This window comes from Camellia sinensis, unplaced genomic scaffold (genome assembly GCF_055761805.1).
Source record: "Camellia sinensis isolate YWXY unplaced genomic scaffold, ASM5576180v1 Unanchor4, whole genome shotgun sequence".
Lineage (NCBI taxonomy): Eukaryota > Viridiplantae > Streptophyta > Magnoliopsida > Ericales > Theaceae > Camellia > Camellia sinensis.
In genome coordinates, this window is record NW_028129277.1 from 11,701,252 (window position 1) to 11,718,754 (window position 17,503).

The 17,503-nt window shown below is 40.6% G+C and overlaps 1 long non-coding RNA gene across 1 annotated transcript; it reads right to left on the reverse strand.

Moving 5' to 3' along the window:
• Nucleotides 1-10,910: 10,910 nt before the first annotated feature.
• On the reverse strand, nt 10,911-15,876 carry LOC145816720 (uncharacterized). Its single transcript, XR_014358805.1, has 3 exons — nt 15,221-15,876; nt 13,757-13,836; nt 10,911-11,038 (listed from the first exon to the last, which is right to left on the reverse strand). It is a non-coding gene; the product is annotated as an uncharacterized LOC145816720 (long non-coding RNA).
• Between the last annotated feature and the right edge of the window lie 1,627 nt (nt 15,877-17,503).

Genomic DNA, 17,503 nt, shown 5'->3' on the forward strand with positions numbered 1-17,503 from the left:
CGTTCGCTAGTGCGTCTAGCAAGAATACTCAGCCTTCAAAGTACCTGCCTCGAGGGCGCAGGGTCTTTCACGCTCTTTACATGCCGTTGTCCAAGGCACTTCAGATCCTGGCTGAAAAGGGGCATCTTAAACCCCTCGAGGCTAGGCCCCTTCCTAGTCCTCTTCCAGAAGGCCACGATAGTACTCAGTACTGCACGTACCACCAGCAAACCGATCATGCTACCGATAATTGTTTTCGCCTCCGTTATGAGGTGCAAGATTTGATTCGACAACGAGGTTATCCTCCCGCCCACCTCAGCTAAGTCCGTTACTACCCAGCTATTGGATTTTGAGGATACTGATACTACGAGTATGTAATCAGGGAGTGAACCACCTGTGGGCGACGCCCGGTGTATTTTGCATGTGGCGTCTGGCACGCATTTTTGAGCATCTGCGATTGCCAGTTTTGTAAATTCTGGCTTGGGTGTCGAGTTAGTCTTTTGTTTTGTGTTGAGTCTGTCTCATTGTCTTGAGTCAGTTCTTTTTTGCTTAAAGGTCTGTCTTGTTGTAGTAAGTCAGTCCCCTTTGTATAGAATATCAGGTGATTCCGGGGTTGTTGCCTCGAACACCGTTTCGTTTTGTAATTACTCCTTTTGCTTTCTTTTTGAGTCTGTCTCTGCTGTGGAGCCAGTTGCAACCAGGAAATCTAAATGAAACAGCAATAGCTATCATGTTTCCGTGCTTATTGCTATTTTGGGCTGGTTGTCCCAGAAAGTTGAATGGAACGGCAATGCATTTCACCTGCTTTTCTGTGCTTTTAAGTCATTGTATTGACCTAAGTTTTTCAAAACTTTTTTAACACTGCGGTGAAAACAAAGAGGAAGGAATTCCTTGGGTTTTGCAAAAATTTGATCAATTGAGAGAAAGAAAGGCATACTAAGCCCTTAATGAATGAAATCATGTTTGTTAATGTGAGTACTGAGAAGGATCCTGGCTTGATCCAGATTGGCTCCACACTGTCTTCAGCGTGAGCGATTTGTCACTTTCTTAAAAGATTTCAAAAAATGTTTTGCGCGATCCTGCGAAGACCTGTGTGGAATCGCTCTTGAGATTGGGCAGCCTAGGATCGCTCTCAGCCTCAAGATTCGGCCCCTTGCTTTCAAACCTTGAACTTGCATTCAGAATGTTCAATGGTCAACCACAATGAAAGGCCTGTGTGACCAGATTTGAAGCAGCCCTCGAACAAGAGGCCAGGAAAGTCGGATCAAGAAGATCAGAAGGTCAAAAGAAGCTTGCGAAGCTAGATCAGAAGCACCCCTTTGAACTAGGGGCAAAAGAATTTCAAATGTGCTCGAAGAGTTAAAGATGAAGATCGGCAAGAATGCCAAATCCCAGAAGGGAGGAAAAAAGAGAGTATTACTGAAGGATAACTGAGTTCCTATCTGCAACACTGGGGGCAATTCAGACCCCATTGGATGGACTCCTGCATCGTCAACAAGCAACAGCCATTCTCCTGGATTCAGATGACTCGAGGATCTCAAAACCATTTGACATGGACAAAGCTACACTTTAACCCTTGAGAGGCTCGCTGGGCCGAAAACCCGGAAGGGCGACCCAAACAAAAGTTAGAGCAAGAAAAAAAAGAAAAAGAACAAAAAATAAAAAATAAAAAATACAAAGAATGAAAAAAGAAATGAAAAGAAAATAAGAAAAGATAAAAAAAAAAAGAGAAATAGAAAAGAATTGAAAAGAAAAGAAAAGCATAGCTCGCAAGGCTGAAAACTCGGAAGGGCGGCCTTGGCAAAAGTTAGAGCGCAAAAGGAGAGGTTAATACCCGAGTGTACCTTAACCCGGAACTATGTAAGGCTTGATTCCCGTGTTCGGGATATGTAGGCAACTTCATTCTGAAGTCCAGCCACAAACACTTCCAAATTGATTATGCCCATGTAATGGTTTTGATCATCTTTGCTTTCTCTGTATCCAAGAATTTGGTTATGTTCGTCACTCTGAGGACTGACTACAAATGCGTTGCGGTGCCATTCAAACAAGGGGCAACTTTCCGTTGCCATTCAATGCGCTGCGATGCCATTCAAACAAGGGGCAACTTTCCGTTGCCATTCAATGTGCTGCAGTGCCGTTTAAACAAGGGGCAACTTTCCGTTGCCACGCAGCTCCTCTCGAGCAAGGGGCAATTTTCCTTCGAATCTGAGGTTGTGCATCTCGAGAGTGGGTTCTATGCTCGTTGAGCAGTGGCCATTTGCAAAAATAATTTTTGAGAATTTTTAATGAAGTTGACTAATTCTCTCAAAAATCATTTCATTTTTCCAAAACTGGACCATTTCTTGGACCCAAAAAAGGAAAATTTTCAGTGCTCATAGCTTGACTTGCATGATTTTAAATCAGAAAGTTGAACAAGCATGTTAATCTAACTCTCATGTTGGTCAAAACTATTTTAGTAGAAAGCAAAAATAAAAAATGGTCAAAACGATGAACTAGGGGCACATTTGAGTCAGGCTTCCTGTCTTTCCCCATCGTCAACATACTTGCCAAGAAAGACACTCTACTTGCTAGGAAAAAGGCACAGCTGAAGCTATCAGCAAAGGGCCAAAGGCTCTTTTATCCTCTGAACAACGAGGTATCAAGTCAAGTGCGAAGCACGAATCCCTAGCAGAGCATCGTCCACCGATGTCGGCTGCAGATTTGCTACACACCCTGTTGTAGCGCAACCCTATGTGAGGAAGTTCACTGTTGTGAGCAGAAGAAAAAGAATCTAGCTGAATGCTAGGGGCAAGAGCCCGCAACTTCTTGTTTATCCACCAACCACCCAGGGGAGGGATAAAAAATGAGAGATTGAAGAATAGAGAGATGTGCACTGAGAGAAAAAGTGAGAAAATGGCTTTTTCAGAAAAAAATAGAGCTTGAGGGCCGAGTGATGTGAGAATCACAAATGAGAAAGGGTGGGAAATAATACCCGGAGAAACTGGCTTCTCGTGCACTGAGAGGTCTCTCGTCTTTGTAACACGTCTGTCTGTCATGTCTTTTGTTTTGTTTGTCTCGATTCTTGCTTTGAGCCATTCCGAGTGTGTCTCAATGTGTTTAGGTTGTTTACCTTTTTGTTTTCCGTTATTGAGTCTTTTTCGCTGTATTCAGTTGTAGGCTCAATACCCCGGTCAAGAACTCATCCCCTAATTTCAAAAATAAAAATCGTTTTGTGCCGTTCTCCACATTTGTGCAAAACAGAATTTGTTCTTCTATAAAACCGCAGGGTTCAACCTAGGTCATGTGAGAACAGTGAAGCCAGGACCTATATAAAGTTATATGGGTCCCAACTTGCGAAGCAAAAGGAAATTTGGAGCATTTGAGTGTGTTTCAACTTCTACGAGTGCAGTCGTTACATCCCGTATGCTCAGAATGAGTCGTGCATTCAGAATGAGCAGTATGCTGTTATGGGCTGTGTTCAGAGTAAACAGAGTACTGCGTTATGGGCTGTGTGTACAGAATGAACTGTGTGTCCAGAGGAACGGAGTATTGTGTTACGAGCTGTGTGTTCAAAGGGAATAGAATGCAGTTTCAACTATTTCCATGCTAGAATGGTAATCAAAAGTGCTCTCCCGGAGCACCAATCCCTGCCAAAGGCTCTTTGATTGTATTTACAATGAGTTTCTAGGAGATCAATTGCGATGACGAAAACTAGAGTTCGAATGGCTGGTGCCTAGAACGCAAAGGTTCGGAATTTTCGAGATCAAAGTTTGGTTTGAATACCCAGGGGTGTATCCTCGGCTTGAAATCTGTATGGAAGCTCCATAGGTTGAGGCAGTATGTATGCACTTCAATTCAGGATACTGATCCAACCTAGTCTGTCACCCCGTTGAAGAATAGGGAAAGTTATGAGCACGATCAGGAAGAAAAGCGGCATCCGTGGTGTCCCCAGCAGATGTTGCACCTTGTCAGTATTTCAGGGCCGTTATACTGTGAGTTGAAGGTAAGTGTTCGAAGAGCACAAAGGGAGATCCCCGTCGGAGTAGAGCGGTTCACCGCCTCTCACCTCGTAAGGTGCTTTCTAAAGCACCACTTTATTTATTGCATTCCTTACATATCATGCATTGCATTCTACCCATCAAGGTATTTCCTTGTTCATGCACGGTATTGTACGTACCGTTCATTCAGACGGGTTCCGGTTCAGCTTGACTGGTCTCTTTCCTCTCTCGCGTGTGCTACGTTGAGAGAGTTTGTCTTTCTTCTCTCGCGCGTGCTACGCTGAGAGGCTCCTTCACCATTCAGAGACACGAGGATATGTCCTTATGTCTCTTCATCTTTTTAAAACACCGGGACACGTCCCTATGTTTCTTCTTCTCTGGTTAAAAGCATTTGGAATACGTTCCGATGCTCACACTATTCAGAGACACGGGGATACGTCCTTATGTCTTTTCATCTTTTTGAAACACCGGGACACGTCCCTATGTTTCTTCTTCTCTGGTTAAAAGCATTTGGAATACGTTCTGATGCTCACACCATTCAGAGACACCGGGATACGTCCTTATGTCTCTTCATCTTCTTGAAACACCAGGACACGTCCCTATGTTTCTCCCTCTCTGGTTAAAAGCATTTGGAATACGTTCCGATGCTCACACCATTCAGAGACACGAGGATACGTCCTTATGTCTCTTCATCTTTTTGAAACACCGGGACACATCCCTATGTTTCTTCTTCTCTGGTTAAAAGCATTTGGGATACGTTCCGATGCTCACACCATTCAGAGACATGGGGATATGTCTCCATGCCTCTTCTTCTTTTGTGAGCGCGGGGTTGTCCCCTTTTGTTTCCCCCCCTTTGGCCTTGAACATTCGGAACACGTTCCAATGCTTCCACCTTTTCAAAACACGGGGATATGTCCCTATGTTTCTCGGGTTGTTGGACCTCCTCTCACGATTTCTACGTGGTTTGAGTGTCCCGTTCCTTACACGATTTTAGCGTGTTTGGAATTTATCCCAGGTTGCGTTGTAGATGCGCTGGGCGGGTTGTTGGACCTCCTCTCACGATTTCAGCGTGGTTTAAGTGTCCCGTTCCTTACACGATTTTCAGCGTGTTTGGAATTTATCCCAGGTTACGTTGTAGACGCGCTGGGCGGGTTGTTGGACCTTCTCTCACGATTTCAGCGTGGTTTGAGTGTCCCGTTCCTTACATGATTTCAGCGTGTTTGGAATTTACCTCAGGTTGCGCTGTATGCGCGCCTGATTGTTTGTTTTTCCTCCTCTCATGATTCCAGCATAGTTGGAGTATTTTTCCCTTTGCTTACCTGATTGCATTTTGCATGCATTCATTGTTCGCGCTATTTTGCGCATCGCGCTATCTTGCTCACCTTACCTGATTGCATTTTGCATGCATTCATTGTTCGTGCTATTTTGCGCAACGCGCTATCTTGCGCACCTTACCTGATTGCATTTTGCATGCATTCATTGTTCGGGCTATTTTGCGCATCGCGCTATCTTGCGCACCTTACCTAATTGCATTTTGCACGCATTCATTGTTCGCGCTATTTTGCGCATCGCACTGTTTTGTGCACATTACTTGCATTTTGCATGCATTTTATCGCGTTATCTTGCGCACCTCAATCGCACTGCTTTGTGCATTACCTTGTATCCCTCGACTTGCGTTGTTACGCACCTTTCACTTGCATTGTTATGCATGTTTCTAACAAAATTGTACCTGTTGAGTTTCTCTATTTTGCAGGCACGATATTGTATGTACGGTTCATTTGAAGCTGGTGCAACCAGACGAGCCGCACAGGTATTGTATGCACTCCGCGTGGAACGTGGTAAGAGTTGCATAATTTTCTTACATCCTCCCTGTGGGAATGTGTAGGACTATTTTTCGCTTGCTTAAAATGTTGCATTTATTTTGCATAATTGCTTCATCACAGCTCTCTTTGCATGATAATTAGTCATGCTCTTGTATCTTGCATATCATTTGCATTTTGCCCCCAGCCTTCGGGCGCATCTCTGCATGCTTATATTGATTGATTGTCTGAGTCTTCGGCCTTGTCAAAAATGGGTCGTCTCTGGGCTTTGACATTCACTCCCATCACTTTGTGACTGTTGAGTTCTGTCAAAGAGGGGCAACTGTAGACATCCCATTTTTGACCGTCCTCAAGACTTGGTTGTGCTTGCAGGTACACCCAACAACTAGTTCGATTGCTCGTCAAGCACTCGACTGTCGCGGCAGAACGTCACCGGTTCGAGTTTCCCGGACCTTGTATCCTTTCTGTCCCTTTTTTGGACCCTGACTAGGTCATGTCAGAGTGGACCCTATGGTGCACTGCCGGCCATGGCCTTGACCCTGTCGGCCACTTATGAAGCCCTGCAGGCCATCAGTGTGGCACTGCCGGCCATTACTGATGGCCGGCACCCCCTATCTCAACAGGTTTTCCTCTAGATCTTTTGAGCCAGCTGGATTTTTGTTTGCTCCCCTCCATATACGTGTATGGAGGGATGAAGGCCTTGCAAAGCTTCTTGAAGAAGCTTTGGCTTTTCATTCCTCTATATAAGGAAGAGGCTTCTCCCTTATACCAGGTTCTGAGTTTTTGAAGAGCAAAAACTCCCTTTCTCTTTATATTGTTTGTGTTTAGTGCTTAGAAATTGGATTTCCTTGCACTTTTACACTACAACACATAGATATACACCACCACCATTGAATCAAGCTTCTTGGGAGGTCTTCTTAAGCTCTGAAAACTAGTTTCCACCCCCTGAAGTTGCTGGTTTCAAAGAGGATCTTCAAGGGTGAGCATTTCTCCCATTTTTGCACTTTCTTGCACCTTGCTTTAGCCCTCTTTGCATATTGATTTAGGCTTTGCTTATAACTGAAAAAAGTCTTGTTTTTAAGTGCTTTTTAAGTTTGATTAAGGTCATTTTGCTGTTTGGGGTGTGTAGCCCCCTTGCATGCCTTGTTTGGCTTTGTTTTAAGCTATATTTGGAGGCCTCCGAGCTAGCCTTGGTTTTTTGAGGTTTGGTTCAGGCCTATTTTTGTGACTTCTAGGACCTGCCTTGGCCCTGTCCAAGGCTAGTTTGGTCATGTCTTGCTTGCATCTTGCATGTATAGTGTAACTCCCTCCATAGCTCATCAAAGTAGCATATGGGCATAGTCTTTGTTGAGTCCATTTCAGTCCATTTTTGGTGATGTTTTACCATGCCATAAACCTGTTTTGGGTTGGTTTTGTTACTCCATGCTTTCTTCAAGCACTTATAGTGTAAATCCCCTAAACTAGCTTCATATGCTCCATGCCATGCCATGCCATGCCATGCCATTTTAGCTTGTTTGGTTTACATTCCAGCATGTATTTGGTCATCATTTGGCATGTTATGACCCTATCCACAGTTGGTTTGATCATCCTTTGCATGCTCCATATAGGTGTAGAACAAATCTTGTTTACTAGCCTCTTGTGCATGATGTTTTGACTCATCATACTAGTATATTTTGGCTTTGCTCAAACTTGATTTTATGCTTATTTTGAAGTGTTCTAGGACTTTTTTGGGCTGCCATGGCCATATCACTCATCCTTTGTATAGCTATAGTGTAAATGCTAATGCTATTCTTGGGTTTTGAGGCCCCTACCATGCCATACATGTGATGTTTGCATGCGTTGCCCTCATTCCACATGCTATTTCAGTCCATGAAATGTCGTCATACACTTGCAATTGACATGCCTTGAATGCTTTGTATAGCTTGTGCTTTATGCCTCAAGAATGGACTTTTGTGCATGCCCCTTAGCCTAAGCCTTTGGCTCATCATTTCAGTGCATTTTGAGTCCTAATATACCATGATGTAACTCTGTTTTTGGTTGTCCAAGTCATGCCATGATTGGTTCTCATAGTTGTAGTGCATTGCCTCTTTAAAGCCTTGCATGCTCCATGCTTTTAGCCTTATGTTCTAGCCTTTGTTGGCTAGCTTTGAGCTTGATTTTGGTCTTGTTTGGGCTTACCCTAGGACTGTTTTAGGTCCCTTTGGCCCTTTGGGGCTTGCCTTATATGGCCATGGTTTAAGTCCCTTTGCTTACTTCGAGCTTTGAGTATCCTAACATGCTTTGCTTGCATTGTTGAGTTGATTTGGCATCACTTTACATGATATTTCAGAGCCTACTCCATTGTCATATATCCATGTTTGTTGCTCCTTAAGTGTGCTTAAGAGTTGTCCTCTTTGTGCCTTAATACTTGAGCCATTTGGCATGCATGTTTGCCTTGTCTTTCCATGCTTTTCATGCCATCAATTCCATCACTTTGGCTACTGATTTGGACCTAGTTGAGAGCTGTCCATCTTTGGTGTAAGCCTATCTTACCATGTTGTCGCATGCTTATTTCATTTCGTATGTTGTTGCATACTTGTTTACCTTCGCACGCCTTGCATGCTCACATGTTCATGCTGCATTTTGTCATGTTGTCCAAGGTCGTCATCTCACATCATACTTATATGCTTGTTGCATGTTTGGGTTAGTTGCATGTTTGCACACTTAGGTCATGTTGCATGTTTGCCATGCTTATGTGTTGCATTGCTTGGATTAAGTATTAATCCGAGCACGAGGAACGAGGGGCGTTTCATACTTCAAGTGATGGAATGTGTCTCAAGTCTCGGTCGCCGAAGCTCTTGATGACTCATGATAGAGTTCTAGGCTTTACTTGCTTTATTTGTGCATTCATTTTCACATTGATTTGCATAAGTTGGATCTTTGGCCATCATGCATCGGGATGCGTGATTGATGGTCGTGGATCCGACTAGGCCTCTCCCTTGATGTTTTGAGGTGATTTGGAGTGCCATGGTGCCTACATGTCTTTGGGAAACCCTCCCTTTTCTCTATTTTGTGCTTCGTTGCAGTTTGGTGTCACAGCACACCAGTGGCCGGCAGCCTGCCACTGATGGCCGGCAGTGTGCCACCCTTGGCCGACAATGGACCATCTTTGGCCGGCAACTCTCCTTCCTTGGCCAGCAAGCCACTGGTGACTTCCCCTGCAGTGTTTTGGTAAGGTCCAGCAACAAGCACTGGAAGGCACCCTGCAAACAGAGCCTTTAAAAGCAACCGGAAGGCCTTCCAAAGCGAGGAACCGAAGCGCGCATGCATGCCTCCCTTCTTCAAACAGGGCTGGAGTAGCACCGTTTACTGCTTTCCCTACTTGCTTGTTGTCATTCATTAATTAGTTAATTGATTTGTTAATTAATTAAGTTGTGTAATAATTAGTTGTAGCTAGTTATTCAATTTGGTTCTGTAATAATTAATTAGCTCGTGAGTTAGTTGATTAGGTGATTTGTATTATTTATTCGGACCCTCCGAGCGATGGCACAATTGTTATAAGTGTGCGTGTGTGTGGTGCATGTCTTCCAACCCCCACTTCTTTCTCCCTTTTACTTACCTGCCTTGATGGTTAGTATTAGGACATATTTACTTTAGCATACCTTATGCTAGCATGTTTGAATTCATTCATCAGTATTGCATGCACCAGGCTCGGCGCATCATACTAACTGCATAAGTATTTCAAATCTAACTTGAATACATGCTACTTGCGCATTTTCATATGTCATTCCTAGGATTAGCCGAGCCTATTCTAGATTGCATTTTGTATGCGATGCATTAGCCATTTTAACATGGACTAGGGTCACGCATGTTTGCTAACTAGTTTACTATTTTGGTACGGAGTACACTGTAAGTATTTTATGCTTTAGCATCTCACATGAGTGTGAATGTTAACATGACAGCATAGTTACCATGTGGCTAGATGCTTATGTAATAAACTGCCTGAATGCCTGTGGGTGAAGGTTGGATTGTTTGAGTTGGAAAACTCTTTGAAATCCGTATTTTAGCCTACTTGCGAGTAGCAAATTCCAAAACATTTTCCAAACAAACGGATATGTAATGTTTTGTTCCAAGTTAGACGACCTAGTCTATATTTGTATGTTGTGTGCATCACATAGTAATTCTAGGCTAATAACCGGAATAAGAACACATAACGTTTTCAAAACAAGATATCACGGTTAGTGGAGGCCGATCTTTGGATCGGGCGAGAGGGGGTGCTCATAGCTGACCTTCCCCAATCGTACCCAAGTTCCCGAGCCGAGGCAACTTTGGTGATGACGGACACGTGGCCTTTGGCACCGAGTCAGGGTTTCCTTAATTCCCCCATTAAAAAATATTTAGGTGGCGACTCTGTATCTGGCAAAGCAGTCCATGTTTGGCACTTCTTTCAAAAATCTGTTTTCTCAAAACAATTTGCCGGATTTGGACTCTTTGGTTCAAGATTAAGAACCGTGACAAATTGAGTTCGAACTGTAACCCATGAGGTCCCTCGCGGACTTGTTACACCTGCCTCAACTATAGGTGTTATTAGGGCTCACCTGACCCTAACAGATTTACGAGGCTTAACATTTTGGAATAGGGCTCGATTTCAATCACTGTGAAAGTAGAATCTAGTTCATTAATCTTTTATGCACCCATTTTGCTTGAGAAATTCTTTAAAAGATAAAAATCTATTTCTATTATATATAAATCCAACAGCAGAGTTTGTCAGACAGGTGGTTTTGGTGGAAGAATATTTTTTATTTGGCTTCTTTAAATAGCTGCCACTTGGCAAATCTGAGAAAGTTTCATATGAAAATATATGACAAGAGAGTGAGTGGAAAATAACTTTGTTTAAGAAGAATTACAATGAGATGAGGAACACATTAACAGACAACTAGTTGCCATAACTGATGAAAAAATAACAAAGACAATGCCCAACTGCAATTGCTAGAAGATGATAATTGGTAACATAGTATATTCACAATGTAGTAAAATAATACGAACGCAAGATGAGAACATTGTAGCCATCACCAGGCAGATACAAATGAACAGAACTCAGGGGAGAACTGGTCAGGTGGAGCAGAAGGTGGTGGGCTTCCCACAATGGCCTCCAAAAGTTCATAAAAGCTGTTCCTCGAATTGTATGTAAGGAAAACGTCCTATAGCATATTGTAGAATTACCATGTCCAAACTCCAAATATCACTCTTATAGTCATAAGTTCTTCCACTAATTCTTTCGGGCTGACAAAAGATAGGAAAAACATTATCACTAGTGGGATTCTTCAAATTACGCAATGCATACTAGTTTGCATAAAAAGTTTGGAGAAAACCAAAATATTCTCAAACTACAAAACAAGAGAAGAATGACAATGTAATAACCCGACCCTCGTACATATTTTCTGATATGTTTTCAGACCATATTTTGTGTTTTTGAATGCTTATTGTGAAATCCTTTGAGAAATTATGGTTAAGTAGAGGAATTTCATGTTTAAGGATGCCTATCTGTTTGACAAAGAAAGTATTTGTTACGTCTATAAGTTAGAAGCAGGAATTGGAAGCCTTAGGGGCTTAATTATTTGAAATTGATTTTATATATGTAATCAGCATAATTTTTAGGTAATATTAAGCATGTTTGGGAAATTTCAATTTTGGATGTTTAAACGATTGATTTTTGTCCTTATTCAATCTATATATATGTATGCTTATAAGACCCTCTTTGAGTTCAAGACTTAGCAACTTTCTCATAAAATTCCCTTGGGAGAAAAGGGAAGAAAGGATAGGAGCAAGGAGGAATTGAGAGAGATTGAAGCTAAGGTAAGTCTAATTTCCCTAGTCCAATCCTCTTCCTCAATTGAAATAGGAAGCTTTTGATGTTGTATAAAGTCTTGGATGTGTGTGTGTTGAAGATTTGGTATAATACCCCAATCATTTGTGCATTTTGGATCCAATTCAAGTTATCTAATGGGAGCATCATCTTGTTTCTTTACATATCAAATTGGTATTCATGTTTATGTCATGTTTTTGTATATCTATGTATGGGTGTGTGAAGTTAAGAGCCTCAAGAATAAAATTATGTTGATGAGCTTCAATTTTTGTCCAAGCCAATTGAGTTGTGTTCATGGGTTTAATTCAAGTTAGATTATGGTATGTTGTATGTTGTACCTTGAATTACATGCTTTTCGAACCATGAATTAGCCATGAAAAGCCCCAAGTTAGACCCCTTAAATATGCACCAAGAGTTGAAATGTTGCAGAAATTCGAATTGGAATTGCAGAATCGCCGCATGTGCGGGATTCATCGCTGCACGTGCAGGAGCCAATCGCCGCACGTGCGGGGATTGTGGCCGCACATGCGGGAGAAGAACAATTTAGGGGTTTTGATTCTGCCTAAAAGGCACGTGCGGCACATGTGGAAAGATATGGGTTGCTCCGTTTTGCGTGTAGGACCCTCTAATGCTGTCGGAATGTATATTTGATGCCTTTTCGATATTTATAAATTCCTTCGAAGTAAAGCGAAAGAGAGAGTAATTTGATATGGAAGATGAACTAAAATGTAAGTTTGAATGTGTGCAGGCCACACTACGGGAGGAACAAGCACGTCATCACAACACTGTGAGTAGTAGTACCATTATATGCTTCACATGTAGCTAATGATTATCATGAGTACTGTGTTCAAGCATGATATGTAACTATGCTAATGTTTCAAAGTATGTAAAGAAAGAAATGGGAAAAATGAAATATGTTCATTCTGGAAGGCTACGAAATCAAGCCGTTCTGTTATTATGATATGAAACAAAGTGCTACACAGAACTAAGTGATACGATGTGAGTCACCTCTAGAGTCCGTGTGAGACACCTCTTGAGTTTATACAAGCATGTTCAAGGGCTTAATGCCACATGATTCAAGGGCTTAATACCAACTTACTCAAGGGCCTCGCGCCACCATGTTCAAGGGCTTAACGCCACCATGTTTAAGGGCTTTGTGCCACTACGTTTAAGGACTTATAGCCATCATGTTTCAAGCTATTATGTTGCAAGCCACCATGTTTCAAGCATGGGCCAAGGCCGTCATGAAATTAATACAGATTCAGACTAACTATGTGTGCACCTTTTTATGCTTTGATGTATTATATTTCAAGTCAAGCATCGTTTTATTTATGTATTACTATTCACTGAGCTTGGCTCACTCTGCGTTATGTCTGTTTCTGTAGGTAACCAACCAGGTGGTCAGTCCTAGCCATGACACCCGTTTCCTTTTGTCAACCTTCGTGGGTCCAGGCACTGCATGAAGCCATTTATTTTTGTAAAGTCTGTTAAGATGTTGGCTTATTTTGATTACCCAATTAAGGTTGAATGTATAGAACCTCATGTTTTTGTATATGCCCAATTTTAGGGCTGGGACTGTATATGTGTATGTATATAACCGATACTTCGAGATATAGTTGGAACGTTATCTATCTATCATGATGCATGTTATAAGATCTTAGCATATAGAAGTAGCTCAATGGAGTTTTTATGTATCTTTATTTTCATATTTAGTGCTTCCGATAAGGCCCCGTATGTTATGTACATCAGGTTAACTGTTCGTTTTTGATCGAGTCATGCCCAAACTATTAGGGGCGAGTTTGAGGGCGTGACAGACAATCACCTAAATGACTAGACCAGCTAAATTCTGCTGCAAATACAAGGACAATAACTCCACTTACCGACATGTAGTTGTAAGTCCCAACAAATGTATCCCGTTGACCCATTGAATTGGCAAGCATTGCACTCACACCAAAACTTATTCGTATATCAATTTTTGTATTCCTAAACTTGTTCGTATATCAATTGTTGACCCTACATCAACCAAAGAGTATCTGAAAAAGAACAGAGCTAACGTGTAGTGTGTTTATGTGTTCATGAGAGCACAGATGGCAGCCAGGATCCATTAAATAATAAACTAATCAAAATCATCTCACCTGTAAGGAATGTGTGATTTCAGCACAGATGCAGTGTTGTCATTGCCAATTAAACCAGCTGATGAAGACTTTTCATTGTGCTGCCAATGCATATATGTCAGCACTCGCATAGATTACATGAAGTAACAAAAATTATACACAGAAATCTTGCCTAATCATTCCATCAAGTTATGAAAACTATAGTTAAATCCCTATTTATCTTTCATTTACTAAATTAACAAAACAGATGCACACTTGCTTGCATAGTACAAAATGATTCCAGGAGATGAATCAAGCAGATCAGGCATCAAAAGTTAACAATCTCAAGAGGCTTACACCACGGTTCAGCCTCAAGTACATCTTTTGTGCGTCAGAGGAAGAATGTGCAAAGAAATGAAAATTACTTGAACAATGATGTTCATAGGGATGAGAGGTAACTATCTTGAGGATGATAACAGTAGCATAAAAAAACAATTTGATGAATGCGTTTGCAAGAGTTATGAGGCAACAATAAACAAAGATCAAATAAGAATAGTTCTCAAGGTTGAGTGACACAACACAGAATACTCACTAATGACGAGTAGCTTGATTCGATGTGAAGACACTACTAGTTGAATGTGAACACGCACTGTGAGTGAGAAGCCACAAGATGACTTTTTAATTTAGTTATTTATAAAATATTCAAAATGCTGAAAGGTTAACAAATATGATTCTTTTCTAGAAATCAACAATGGAATTGTCGGTCTCTAATGTGATCTTCTCAGTATAGTATGCAGTTAGCTAAAAAAATTAAGAATCACAACATAAGCTAAACAGAGAGCTTCCTAAGCAGAAGAAAATGAAAACTAATTTCAAAAGTTCAGTTTCCAGGCTCTGAAGAATACAAAGAGCAGAAACAAAAAACAAAAGCCACATACACCCAGAATTCATTGGATGAGCTTCCTTGTAAGCCAATCTATTAAATAATAAATCAAAATTTAAATGATGAAAATTTTATGGTCCAAAAGCATATGAACAAAAAGCATGAAACACAGAGTTCAAGGATTATTTGCCTTGCATCATAAATTGCAATTTTGGTAGTCTAAATTCAGGCAATCAGACTGCAAATTAAATAAATAGAAGGCTTATCAGACAATTCATATGCACGTTATAAATCTTGACATCATAAATCATAGTTTTACTCCAAAAGCCCCATTATAAAGAAACTTTTCTTGAAGCAAACCATCAAATTATGCACAAACAAAGCTAAATTATGCCCAAAACAATACCTGAGCCTATCCAAGAAAAAGTAACTAAATAAGCCAAACAAGCATCTATGGTGAATCCATTCAACTAAACCAAAGAGTTGAAATGTACAGTAGTGTAGCTATAATTGCAAGCTATGAAGAACATCTAAATAAGAGAATGAATCATTGAACCTGAGCCTATCCAAGAAAAAGTACGTGACCGTCATCTAATCATACAAAGATGGGAAGCTTGACTTACATCCTTCTTGTCCATTGGTGTTAAGAATGGAACTCAGACACTAAGAATAGTAATGATAGTCAACACTGGGTCCAGGCAATTGAATGCAACACCAAGTATTAGCATCTTTCCAAGTTTGGGGTACATCGGAAGCATTGTCATGTAGCGACTTGTCCAGGGCTCAGACCACATGAGGTTAAATATTCTAACAAAGAAACCTTAAAGTTTGTAGAATCTGTAAATACCAAAATGAATAAGGAAAGATAACGCAAATTTGAATACCTAAAACAGTCAAATTTTCATACGAGTCTCAACTTTAAAACACAATATTAGAAAGGGATGTAAACTCACATATATAATTGAAAAACTTTTCTTACCTAATTGATGTAGGATGAATAGTATTGTTAAGGTTTGGAATAAGGGAATTACAGTTCTACTGTGGGTCCCTTATTTTGCAAATGTGTTAAATTTCATATTTATGATTGAATGAAGAGTACATATTCTGTTTTATTTTTTGGGATCTATTTGCAGTTGCTGCTTGTGATGTATACTTGATCCATGTCTATTTGTATTTCAAAATGAACTTGTTGAAAACTGTTAGCTTGGTCGGCAAAAGTGTAATTTCTTGTAGTGGATATACGAAGGAAAACTTAACCGTTAACACTATTCTAAGGAATAACAAATAATATTAATATTAAAAACATTAACAATCATGCCAACTGAATGAACGCTATTGGGTTTTTAACTTATTAGATCAACATCAAATGGACCAAATTTACCTGAACATGGGAAATGAAGAGAGAGTATGCAAGGACCAAATCACTTTTAGGAAAGGGTTAAGGCCACTGAAATAAATCCTAGGAAACATAACTGAAAATTGATGGACTATATTTTCTCTATCCACAAGAAAATCCATAGGATTTTTGAAAGCCAAATTCTTCTTGACTTTTCCATTGCTAACTAGCACACCACCTCCTGCCCTCATTTTTTTCCTTCTAAATCTTCAGAAAAAATGAAAAATCTACCCATTCTTGTGCACTTTCATAAAAATGAAATCACTATATCTAAAATACTTGACCACCCAATTACTGACAAAGTCAAAACATTGTTAGACATGTAAGAGACGCAGTAATCTAACACCCATGGTTAGCAGTATATTAACTTAAATTGAATTGCAGAGAAATTATAAAACAAAACTGCTTAAGAATGGAAAGCTATTGTATATTAAATTGCAAAAGATTAGAATCCAAGGTAGAGAGAAAGAGAGAGAGAGAGAGAGAGAGAGAGAGAGAGGGAAAGGGAGGGGAACAGATCACTCTTACTCTGTACACATGCTTAGTTTCCCCGAATGTTGGCTCTCGACAATCTTAAGAATCAACGATTTGTTCTCATCCAGATACTGCACAAAGCGAGGAGCAACCAAGTGATAAATGATGGCAGAGATAGTATGCCAGTTGTTTAAAAATAATAGAGATTAGAGAGTTTCCTTTTTCGTACTTCATGGCAATCACCCAAACAATGTGCAATAGAAATTCAATTTGACAACCTCAAACTAATATAGTAAAAGACAGAATGTTGAACCATAAGCCTCGAACAAGCTAAAAACTGAATGAATGAACCACCAATCACAGAAAATACCTAAAATATTGGGAGAACAAAGTTCTACTATCAAAGAATCTAACTATTTTTTATTAACGTATTAAGCTCTTCAAAGGAGAAAAAAAATATTGAAAATCACAAATCGGGGAGTAAGAAAGAGGGCATGAGAGTGACTGAGTTACTTGAGAGGGTAAAGCTAGCGGTTGATGGTGGAAACCGTGGCGGCCAAGAGTAGCAGCAACATTGCAAGAAAAAAAATGCTAGGGTTCACAAATTAGGGATGAGAGAGAGAGAGAGAGAGAGACAGAATGAGGAAATACCTCGTGCGTGCATGGTAAAGAGGAAAGAGCGATTGGCGAAAATAATCAATTACAAATTACGGCCAAATCACTAAATCTAATCTACCACACCAATAATCAGTTCAAAAGACCATAAATCTAGAACACAAATCAAAACCCATTTACTTATTTCACAGAAATCAAAATCCTATAACATCAAAAAAAAAAAAAACTCTAGAGTTAGAGTGAAATGGGAAGAGAGAGAAAGAGGGGACACAGAGAAAGAAAAACCTGAATGTCGATGGGAGGCGAGACAATGGTGAGCGGCAGTGGCAGTGTAATAATGTGCGACAGTGGAAGATGAGAGGTGGTAGTCATGTGCAACGGTGAGATGAGCGGCGGTGGTGATTCATTCCCTGTGTGAAAG